A 12274-nucleotide genomic window follows, 5' to 3' on the forward strand; every position below is an offset into this window, starting at 1 on the left:
TGGCGAGCAAGCCGGCCTGTGAGAAAATGAGAGGCCTGGGCTGGGAGGGAGGAAGCAGGAAGGGAATGAAGAAGGAAGTGAGAGGGGGCAGGGCGAGGGCATGGGGAAGGTGACTTGCCGGGCGTGGGAAAGGATGGATGAAGCTGCAAGTAAATGGAGGCGTGAGTGAGATAGGGAAGGAAGGACGAGGGGAGCCGGGGAGGGGCAATCCAGAGCACAGGCCATGCCCAGGCAGGCTAGTGGCTCACAGGCTTCCCCGGCACGTGCCAGTGCTGGGCGTGGCATGAAGCGCAGGCTGGCAGGCCGGGCAGGAGGGGGAGACAGCAGCGGTGACCGGCCGTTCCCCTTCAGGGCCTGGATCCCTCGCTGCAGACGGGATGTCCTGGGGCTGGCGGGGAGTGCCGTGCTCGGCCGGGGGAGACCCGGAGGAGAGCAGCCTGCGGATGGCAGCTGGGCGTTCCCTCCTGCACAGGCAGCGTGAGGCTGTGGGGGAGGGAACCAGCTCTAGCCGGCCCCAGGACTGCACGGCAGGGGCACAGCCTTTCTGCCCCACCCTGGGAGGGGACCCGCTGCAGCTCAGCTCCTGCACCAGCTCTCCCCAGAGCATGCAACAAGCGCGGTCCCGTAAAGCCAGGCTGCTGGGCAGCGGGAACTCCTCCAGGGACAGCTCCCAGGCCTCTGAGAGAGGGGGCTGTATGTGGTTCTGGGCTCCGAAATGCAGCCATTGCTCCTTCATCCTTCCAGACAGACGGGGCCATTGGTGGGAGAGGCCAGGACGGGAGCGGCTGCGAGATTCTCCGTCCCCTCCCGCCTGTGCTGGCCCGCCTGCTGGGAGGGAATCGGGCTAATGCAGCTGTGAGAGCCTTTGTAGCCAGAGCTCCTGCACCGCCCCTGCAGTGGCTGGGAATGCGGAGGCTGCAGAACTCCGCTCCCCCAGGTGCAGGAGTTCACAGCCACTCCCTCGCGCACGCTTCTGCTTCTGCCCTGCTAAGCCAGCTGGGCCATGTGCACGCTTCTCCCGGAGATGCACGCGGCCTCGCATGCCTGTGCAGCCGCAGAGCCTGGCCTGCGGTGAAGGGGAGAGATAAAGAACGTTGCTGACCCAGAAGGCTGACTCAGCTGGCAGCTCCCAGCAGCCTGGGTCATGGTGGCAACAGCTGCGCGAGCGGAAGCCGGGCATTAGCCCTGACACTGACATGGGCTTGACTGTGCTTCCTGCCGCCAGGAGGAGAACGGGTCTTTAACCCAGCCCAGTTCTGGGGCTGCTACGGCACCGCTCCGACGAAGACCAACGAGGCTCTCCGAGGGCTGCACCTGCAATCGGGTCAGCAGAGCCGCGGGCCAGGGCTGCTCCTGGGAATAAAATGAGGACAATGCGCCATGAGGCGCATATGGTTCGTTTCCCCAGCGGCGCGATCCTTTGGCCAGGTTGCTTATTATAACTCAGGGCATAGAGACATGCACGTCGGACCAGCAGGAAGGGCGGGGGTCTCCACGCCCGCCGGGTGACTGTGGCCAAAGAAGGGGAGCTGTGTGCAAACCGGCTTGAAAATCTACCCTGGAGTCGTGTGTCTAAGGAAGAGATCAGCACCAGGCGAACCCCCGCATCCAAACACCCCACCGCTGGAGGGAAACTTGGATGCAGTTTTTTGTATCCCCATTCGGTGGGTGACCCTTGTCCCCATGATGGGCCAGGCACGGAGCTGGGATCCAAGCCCTGGGGAAGTCTGAGCTCGCACCCACTGTGAGTCCAAGGGGATTAGTAAATGGGTGCAAGTGGAAGGGAAGGTTGAGTTCCAGGCAATAGCTTCTCCCTGCCGGCTACAGCCCCGTTCCCCGCGGTGTGTATCTGGCTCGCCAAGTGAGACGGCCCCGCTCCTGCCCCTGCTGTTACAGATCCACCCACCTGAATCCACCCGCCTGAATGCAAACGCCCCCAGACTGGCCTTCATGCCCCCACCCTGGGCTGCGCTGCCGTGCAGGGAATAGATCTGACAGGCAACAGGGAGCTGTTTCTGGTCACCCGCAGCACAGAGGCGGGGGGAGATGGTGTTCCCCTCCGCCTGCCCCTGAGGTGAGAGAAGGTGGTGCTGGCCCTCCTGTGATTCCATCGCCTGCTCCAGCGTTACGGGCAGTGCTGGGACGGGAGAGGGGCTCCCCATTTCTGGAGAAAAGAGTCTTTGGAGATCAGGCCTTTGGCAAGCGCCTTGGGGGAGCAGGGGAACTGCTCCGGCAAATGGAGCCAAGAACCCGTCTGAAGACGCAGCCTCCGCCCCGCGCGGTGAAAGGCTGTTGGGGGGCAGCGGCTCAGGGACTTTGAACTGCCGCAGCCCAGCCCAGCTCCAGACGCCTCCTCTCGTCTCCCGGGTGCAAATACGGGCCGTGGCCTCCTCCACGGCGTGTTGTGATGCTGCATCCCCCAGGCACGACCCTCTCGCATGTGTGGGGCTGCAGGAGGGGGCACCCCCCGCCCCCGCCGCACGCATGCTACTAATGCATGCTCTGCACAGCGCGGCCTGCGCGTATTGGAGCAGCAAGCACAGCCCACTGCTGCCCGCGGGTCAGCGTCCGGGGCGGGCACTACAGATGGGGAGCGTGCCCGCGTACTCCTGGTTTTGTGTCTCTCCCATGCAGGAGTTGCATTTCCCCAGCAAGCAGCCTGCTGGGCTGACGGGATCCAGCACTCAGCAACGCTTGCAAAAATGCACCAACTTTCATCGCCTCGGGTCTACCGTGGCCCCTTCCCGACTCCCTGCCCCGCGCGCCCTCCCCTGGCCTCAGCTGTGCATTGCATTGGCTCATTACCCACAAACAGGGGCAGATGCCGGTTACCGGCCCCTCTCCCTTCCCTGCGCCTGAGTCACTCAGTCATGACTCCTCTCAACAGCCCAGGCTGGAGCAGGGTCACTGCCAGCGCATCAGACAGCTCCTGGCCCCTTCCCCCAGCGCGGGCACGCCGCAAACCATGGCACAGCTCAGCTTCTTCTTGTGCCCCCGCAGCGCCCCCCCCAGCCCTGTGAGCCACACCCGGGGACAGCTGGCACCGTGACAGCCCCGCTTCCTGGTGCCAGAAGGATCCTGCCTCACCAGCATCTCGGCAGGGGAGCAGCACTCGCAGACTGCAGCCCGGAGATTGCATAACCTCGGGCGAAGTCGCATGGCGTAATCACACGGGCCGTTTCGCAATGCAGCCGGTGCTCCTGGGCCGCAGGGCAGAGGTGTCAAGCCAGGTGAAGTCAGGCCCCAGCCCTGGTGGGCATCTCGCCCAGCTGCCCAGTGCCAGCCTCGAGTACCACACTCCATGCCCGGGAACAATCAGAACCTCCTCCCGGGCCGGGCTGCGGACTGGCGGTCCCCACCCCTGCCAGCCAGTTACAGGGACGCCAGCATCAGGTGTCTGGCTCCACATGCCTGCCTGATTCAAACCCCTCTGACTCCAGCGGCTCCGGCACCTGCCCCCGCACGCTGCCAGGCAGGTTCGGTTCCAGCCCCCAGTCCCCGTGGGCAAAGCACCGAACTCCAGAGACAGGGCCCCACTCACACCCCTGCAGGCTGCCTTCCTGCCACTGCCCGGGCATCCTGGAGCCAGCTGGCCCAGCCCCGGGAGAGCTGGGGGAGAGCTGGGCAGGGGGCATGTGGGTCCCTAGGAGCAGGGGAAACAGAAGCTGCTGCGGCTGCCCGGGGCCTGGTGTGAGCGCATGACCCCGAGTGCGTGGGAACGCGGCAGCCCCAGGGGCTGCTTTGGGAAGCGGATGTAGGAGGCCGGGCGGGTGGTGTGGGAGCCAACTTCCCGGAGCAGGGAGGAGGCGTTCCAGCCGCAGCGAGGACGGCGCCTGAAGAATGCACTCCCTGTCCTGGGGCCCCGCCAGGCAGGCTCACGCTCCCTTCAGCTCTGCCCCTCACTGGCTGCTGGGGCGAGGCCTGCGGTGGGAAACCTGCCTCCCCGGGGCTGCTGCCAGGGGCCGGCTTCTCTCTGATGCCATAAGGCCAATTCTAGGCCCCAGGCCGGGCCGGGCCACGCCCTGCGCATCTCGCACCGTCTGCCTCCTCCTCCTCCCTGGCCTCACCACCTGGGCCTCATCCCCATGGAGTCCATCCCGCACGCGCTGCTCAGATCTTGCCCCAGACCCGGCCTTTGGACTGCACCCCCCCACCCCAAACCCCACCCTGGCTCCCCCTCCTCCTCCTCCGCCAGGGACTGCTAGGCCTTCCTTTCAAAGCCCCCCACAGTTGAGCCCTGCGCCCCAGCTGCAAGGTGCCACGATGCCTGCCTAGGTCACCCTCTCCTGCCTTCATGCTTTCTCCCATGCTGACCCTTGTGCATAGGAACATGGGGAACACCCTCTCCCCCTCCAGCCTGCACAGCTCTGGCCAGGGTGGGGCCAAGGCAGACAACTGCGAGAAAAGCTGCGGCTCGTTGGCTAATTACACCAGACTACCGGGCTTAACCAATCTGTGGTCAGTGTTCCCCGCCCTCCCCTGCATGTTGGTTTCACCCACCTGTTACACCTTATTGCCAGCTCTTTGGGGGCAGAGATTATCCTTCACTGTATGTGCGTACAGCACCTAGCGCGACGGGCCCCAAGCCAGCTTGGCAACTGGGCTGCTAGCACGATGTCAATGTTGCAGGAATAACAGAGCCTTGGGAACACTCATGAGCCGCTCAGGGTTTGTGGTGCAGCCTCCCAGGGTGACCCCTTGCAAAAGAGCATTTTGGCCAGCTGCATCTCACCGCTCAGAATGGGGGCCCTAGAGAAACAGCGAGGGGAAATCCCAGGCAAGAGTCACACTGCAAGGGAACGAATTTGCCTTCCAACTGCGTGTGTGTGTGTGTGTGTGTGTGGGGGGGGGGAGAGATCACACATATGCACCTGGCTGTCTAGAAATGGCTGAGTGTGTTCTTGTGGCTGGGCGTGCACATGGCAGTGTTTATTGGTGCATTAGTCTGTGAACACTGAGTTGTGTGAATAACTGCACCTGTATCAGCTCATAAATTGTCTAGAGACACATGCCCAGGGCTACTCCTGATGCATGTGTGTTAGAGAGAGACTGTGTGTGCGCACATGCATGTGTAAACACAGGGCTGCGTGCATTCCTTGGTCTTGCATGTACTGGAATGTGTGCACGGTTACAGGCTCACTCCGCTGTGGACACGTGTGGTGTGTATTTGTGGTTTGAGTGTGAGCTTGTAACCCCGCGCTGACCTGGGGAGCAGTCGCCGTTTGCCACCAGGCGAGGGCGGTGCATGGCTGGAGGTGAGGTCAGGAATCGCACAGACGGGGAAGCACTGAACGAAATGAGCCGGGCCACGGGCCAGAACCGCGGTTGTATAATCAGCCAAGTAGGCTGCAGTCCCGAGGGATGAGACACAGGAGGCTTTGCTTTTTGGCCTTCCTGTTTAGACAACAGCACCTGCCCTACTGGGCTCCGGTTACATCCAGAAAGGCTGATGCCAGCTGCTTCCTTCTCAAGGAGCCGGCTCCAGCAAGGAAGGCACAGGGCTGTGGGTCGCGCCCTGGGTTCTAGTCCTGCCTCTGTCACTGACCCGCTGTGACCTCAGGCAAGTCACTGCTCTGAGCCTCAGTTTCCCCATCTGTAAAATGGGCACCACAGCGGCTGCGTTGCTGGGGTCTGGTGTGAAGCGCTGAGATCCTGCGATGGGAAAGGCTGTAGAAGCCCGGGCTCGCGCTGCCCTTTGCTGTCTCTTTGCACTCAGCGGCTCGTTGGGCAGATGGTGCGGGCCCAGATGGACCATGCTCTCAGAGCGCCGGCAGGCCAGCTCAGAGCCTCCCTTGATCCTGGCCCAGCTGCATGAGGCCGCCTGCGTTCCCAGGCTGTCCGTGGGCCTGCTCCCAGAGCTGCGTGCAGCACAAGGGCCCAGCCGGAAGTGGGGTGGGGCGGGATCACGTCTCACCACCCATGGGGAGGCAACATGGTGGAGCTGCCCTTGTGCCTCGTACACCTACGTTGCGTGCAAAGCCCCCAGGCTGGCCAGTTGGGGGCGCTGCGGGACGTGCTGCCACGGATCACAGTCACGTCTCCTTTCACGCTCACCTCCAGAGACTCGGCCCCAGCTCAGAGAACCCAGCCGCCTCCGAGACCAAACCCATACAGGACGCTGCCATCACCGCGGACAGCCTGGGGAAGGGAGCCAGGACTCCAGGGTTCTCTTCCCATTGAGGACACCAGCTCTCTGTGTGCCTGAAGGCAAGACGCTTCCCGGCCCCGTGCCTCAGTTTCCCCATCTGTCCTAGGTGGGAGGGAGAGACGATGTAATACTTCTGGCGGGCCCAGTGGGGAAGGGGGGGCGAGAGTGGCTGAAGTGCCAGCTGCTCTGGGCGGGGGGATCAGGGACTGGAAGAGAAGCACGTTTCAGTCCCTTGGAGATGGTGCCGTTCACACACAGGAGACCTCACGACCCTGCCAAGGGCTGGGAAGACCTGGGCGGGGGGATTGGCGCTCACAGCCGCCGGCGCCCTTCGGTGTGGCATGCAGCCGCTGTGACTCAGGTTAGACACCGAACCCCGGCACCCAGCAATGGACCCGCATCTTCCACTTGGTGCTTTCCTCAGCAGCGCCCCAGCCTCGCCCCCAGAGGATGCAGCTGGCAGGCAGGCTGGCAGCCCCTGGCGGGACTCCTGCCCTGCCTCCCCCTCAGGCTGAATCAGAAAGAGACCGTGGGCGGCAGCTATTTTGGGGATCCCCTTGGGCGGAACCAGTGCCCCACTTACAGCGACACCTCCTGCTTTCCCACGCCCAGGGCCTGCACCGTTGAATATTTGAGGGCAGCAGGAGTGGCCCATGGGACAGGCAGCGTGGGGGGAAAGGGGCCGCTGCGGGGGCAGGGCAGAGTGTGTGTGGGGCAGGGGTCGGGAGTGGGGGGGACACACTGCGGGGGCAGGGCAGAGTGTGTGTGGGGCAGGGGTCGGGAGTGGGGGGGACACACTGTGGGGGCAGGGCAGGGTGTGTGTGGGGCAGAGGTCGGGAGCGGGGGTCACACAGCAGCAGACTCCCTGGCCACGAATGCTGTAGGCGAGGGGCATCGTCCGCTAATCGCAGCCTTGGGCCAGTCAGCCTCGTTGCAGTGAAAAGGCTGGTGCTGCTGGAGGGTGGGGGGCTCAGCCATGCAGACCCCTGGGCATGGGGCTAGGGGAGCATTTCCCCAGGAGCTGCTCACAGGCAGAGCAGTGGCCAGCAGCACCAGCAAAGACCTTCCTGTTCTCTGGCCTCCTCTGCCGCGCAGCGCGGAGGGGTAGGCGTGGGTGGGGAGTGAGGCCCCCCCCTTCGCTTTTAATTTTGTGTTGGGGGGGCAATAGGCTAGCCCCATCTCTGGCCCCTTGCAGAGCCCTTCTGCGGCATGAACTCACGGAGAGCCAGGCCCGGACGTGAAAAGGGCAGGCGCGCAGAGGAGAAGGGAAAGTGCAGCGCAGGCGGGGGAGAGGAAGGCAAAGGGGGGGACGTGGGAAATGTCACCCTGGAAAAGACAGAGGAGTCTCTGCCCCTGCCAGGCGTCACCATCCCCACCCTGTGCCCCTTCCCTGCCCCTGGTCTTCCCTGTCTCAGCACAAGAGCGAAGGACAATCTGGATGTCACGCCTTCACTGGTAGGAGAGGCAGGGATGGGGGTAATGGACTGAGCATAGCAACAGAACCTCCTAGGGTCCCCCTGACCCCTCTGTGGCCCTGTGCAGGTCCCTCTGGGGCACAGTCTCTCTCATCAGCCAGATGCAATAATGCCCCCCCCCCGGGAGCGAGGGGCTTTGCCGCTGTCAGCCCAGAACGTCAGCCCCCTGCGCGCACACGTGTGTGCACGATCCCGTGCCGGAAGTGGGCGTGCAAGTCGAGCAGTCGCACGTGACCCCTCCCCCGTGCGCCCGGGATAATCCCTTTCGCTCAGGCCAGTCCGAGCGCGATGGGGCGACATCCGGCGCGGCGCTCAGACCTGCACGCGCGTGCTGCCAGCGGTGCACTGGGGGATGGCAGAGTGCCCAGCCTGGCCGCTGGGAACAGGGGCTTTGGGGTCGTTTGCAAACCAGTGGCACTGCATTGCGGACTGGATCACGGGGATCAAACTGCAAAGGGGCTGGCTCCCCATCTGCCCCTGGCCAGCAGAGACGGTGGCGACAGGGCCTATATCCAGCAGGGGCCATGGTCAATGTCACTGGTTCTGCCAGATCTCAGCAAGAGACCCGGCCCCCGCACGACGGTGGGGATGGCAGACGGGTGGGCAGTTGGCACTGTGCAGGAACTGCAACTCGAGGCATTGCAACCAGCTTGTTTCCTGGGCCCCGGCTACACCAGAAACGTGGCCTCTTGGGTGCAAAGCAGAGCCTGCAGGGACGCCCAGCACAGGCCACAGCAGCCTGGAGAGACACTCCCTTTGTGAGCACGGGCTGCATTCCAGACACGGGACGGGGGGGAGGGGAGCTGAGCAGCAGGATTTTCTACTTCCCCAGAGCCTGGACTTCCCCAGGTTTTAAGAAGCTGCACAGAGGCCATTTGTGGCAAAACCTGGCACTGGAGGCCAGGGTTTGAGGAAGCAGAAGGGTTTCCCGGCTGCACCCACGCCTTCCCTGGCGGCGCGTCACTGCTTCCCAGAACCGCAGAGGGAAAGGAGAAGTCACATCTCCAGCAGAACTCTCCCGCCCACCCCGGGAGAAAGGAGTTATCCAGACACCTGGGAACACCCCGGGTAGGAGCTGCTTCGTGCCCAGCCTCCGCTCTTCTAGGGCTCCCCGGCTGCCTTCCACTCTCAGTCTCAGCCCCCTGCACTGGCCTGCAATAAACTGGGGCTCCTCAGCCCACTTTTGTAATCCTAGCCCGAAGATGCAGCATCTTCCACAGCAGCTAGAACCAGGGACGCCTCTGCACTCTCCTGGAATGCAACTGCTCAGAGCCTGGGTCTCGGTCACTTCCCGCTGCCCAGCCAGGATGGGAGGCGCCTGCACCAGGTTTACCTCGGAGTCATCACATTGCAGTGTGGCCCCGAGGACCAGAGTGAAGCAGGCAGACGTGCCCCCAGCGTCTGCCTGGGGCTGCTGGGAAAACAGGCCTCCCATAGAAATAACGTGCAACGCACCGTCCACGCAGGCCTGGCACACGGCCTTCCTCACGCAGATCCAGCAGCTCCTGGGCCATGGGAGGACACCCGAAACCCTGTGCCTAACCCCCCCAGGACAGGAAAACTCTGAGTGAGGTTTGTGGTTTCGCAGGAGGAGGAGGGAGTCAGCCCGGCTCCTGTCTCCTTTGCCTGCTGCCTCCTGCCTCTGAGTGTCTGTGCTCCCCCTCCTCAGCGGGATTCCCCTCCCTGCAGGAATGATGACTTTCCCAGTGACAGCTCGGTTCCTGGTAACGGGCTGGGCGGCTCACCCGGATGAGGCCATTTTCCTGTAAGGGCCAGCGGCAGCAAATCCTCTTTCTCCGATGGATGCAGCAAAGAGATGGAGGGACCAGCTGCGATCCCAGGCACCCCGCGACAGGCTCTCTCCTGCCTCACCCACCTGCCCCTTAGCAGAGTCACTGGGGAGGGAAGGGCCCAGACCAAAGCCCCCAGTCTAGGCACCCTGGGGAAGATCCACATCTCTGTTTTTAAAGGGCTAGCATGCACTGGAAGGCAGTAGAAAGACGGGGGGGGGGGAGAGAGGGAAGAGAGGGGAGCGGCCTGAAGGAAACCAGCTGCTTTGGATTGTTCTGAGACTTCCTGAGACCTCGCACCCCCGTGCCCCGTCAGTGCGGGCTGGCTTCCTGCACAGCTCACCCAGTGCCCCGCTTCACCTCTGCCTAGGCTCCTGCCCCTGGGCTCGCCCAACCCCCCTGGCTCCACCAAGAGCCTGCCGCAGCTCCAGCCTTCCAGCAAATCCCATCCACCCTGGGCCACATTATGGCGCTGCTGACACGGGACAGGGCTGGTAAAGACGATAACACCGTTAATGCCAATCGAGGCGGGGCTGCGGGAAATACGTCCCGTCACACTCTGCGGGTACCTGTTACTGACCAGATCACACGTCTGGTGGATGAAGGGAATTGATGTAATACACTTAGGCATCTGTGAGGCATTTGACTTGGCCCCAAACACCATTTTGATTAAAAACCGCAGAGTGATACACAAATCAACACGAAACGGATGGAACACTGGCTAACTCCTAGGTCTCCAAATGTAACTGCAGATGGGGAATCATAGACACAGAGAAATGTGGGGCTGGGAGGGACCTCAAGAAGCCATCACATCCGGCCCCCTGCACTGTGGCAGGACCAAGTAAACCTCCTAGACCGTCCCTGACACGTCTGTCCAACTTGTTTTTAAAAGCTTCCAAATGGGGATCCCACGACGGCCTTCAGAAGCCTGCTCCTGACCTTATCTACCCTCATCGTTAGAAAGTTTTTCCTGCCGTCCAGCCTAAATCTCCCTTGCTGCAGATGAAGCCCATTGCTTCTTGTCCTAGCTTCAGTCAACATGGAGAACAACGGATCTCCGTCCTCTTTAGAACAGCCCTTAGCAGATTGGAAACCTGTCACCAGGTCCCTCCTTGCTCTTCTCTTCTCAAGACTAAACATGCCCAGGTTTTTAAACCTTTCCTCCTAGGTCAGGTGTTCTAAACCGTTGATCGTTTTTGTTGCTCTCCTCTGGACTCTTTCCAATTTGTCCACAACTTTCCTAAATCGTGGTGCCCAGAATGGGACCCCTTGTTCCCATTGAGGCCTCACCACTGCTGAGCAGAGCAGGACAGTTACCTCCTGTGTCCTACATACAAGACTCCTGTTAACACACCCCAGAATCGTATTAGCTTTTTTTGCAGCTGCATCACACTGGGGACTCAGACTCAGTGGTCCACTGTAACCCCGAGATCCTTTTCAGCTGTACCACCCCCTCGACAAATTCAGACTGTCAATAAGGCGTCCGGTTTTGACAATTGACCACTGAACAATTTACCAAAGGTCATGGTGGATTCTCCATCACGGACGATTTTTCAGTCAAGACTGGCTGTTTTGCTGGTAGATTTGCTCTAGGAATTATTTTAGGGCAGTTCTCTGGCAAAAGTCCCTTCTGGCCTTGGAATCCCTGGCTCCCTCCCTTAGACCATTTGTCAAATGCTGGTCCTGTCCCAAAGAAAGGCTCTCCCTCTTCCCCAGGGCTCCCTGCTGCTCCTCTCCAGTTCCCCCCGGGCTCTGTCCGGCAGCCTGCAGGGCTGAGCCCGGAGGCTGTTCACATGCCCTGGCTACGCTGCCCTTCTGGGAGGGAAATCCTCTCCCTGCCTGCCCTGCGTGAGTCCTAGGCACTCCCTGTTTGTCAAACAATCAGCTGAGTGCAGCCATCCAACTCCAAGCACAAGCGGCTCGGCCTCTGCTGCCGATCCACGGCCAAGTCACCATTTTTGCTAAAAGCTCGGCAGCTGCCACATGCCCAGCCCCTGCACAACACGCGTTCGAACGTCTGCGGAAGCTTCGCTCTGACTCACGACATCTGCGTGTTCGTCATTTGCCTGCTAATACGCTGCCCCCTTGCCCCCCATCGGAGTAGGGATGGGCCCCAAACACCCCTGAGGCCTGCAGGGTCCAACCCCCAGAAGCCACTCTGGATCTGAGTCTGGCTGTGCAGTTCCAGTGTGGTGAGAAGCTGCCTAAACCATCAGGCCCCTAGTGGCTTCTCCCCTTTCCCAAGAACTCCAGCAATTAACACGAGCTCTGTAGGAAACCAGCCCGGCCACTGGCATGGTCCAGCAAACAGGGCAGGCAGGAGGCCGCTAGGCTTATTACCGGCTCTGCCACTGACCCACTGGGCAGCCTTGGGCAAGTAGCTGCATGTCTCTGGCCTCAGTTTCCCCATCTGGACCTGGGAATAAGTCATGCACTTAGCGTAAAGTGCTCCGAGGTCTCCGGAGGAAGCCGAGTACCACGCTGTCACCTGAGCATCGAGCCCACAAGGAACAGCCCCGCTGAGACCCTTATCAATAGCATGTGGCTGCTGGGTCACGCAGGCCGGGTGAGACGCAGCACAGCTCATTGCTGCTGACTTCTAAGGGCTTGGAAGCCAGGGTGAGTCGCAACTCCCCTCCCCTGAGCCCCAGCAGGCCCCGGGGTCAGAGGGAGCAGCCGGGAGCGAATGCCTTAGCAGGCTCTGATGCCACAGCGATGGCAGGTCTAACCCACTTCATCCGGACCAGCAGCCCTCCTGGAGCTGTGAAACACACCAGCTGCTCCAGGTACCTTTGGGGAGGCTGCAGCGGGAGAACTCCCTGAAGAGACAGAGGGGGAATTGAATGGGAAAACACCAGGGG

The sequence above is a fragment of the Emydura macquarii genome, unplaced genomic scaffold (assembly GCF_026122565.2).
Source record: "Emydura macquarii macquarii isolate MOO-44397 ecotype Brisbane River unplaced genomic scaffold, CSIRO-AGI_Emac_v2 contig_1483, whole genome shotgun sequence".
NCBI lineage: Eukaryota > Metazoa > Chordata > Testudines > Chelidae > Emydura > Emydura macquarii.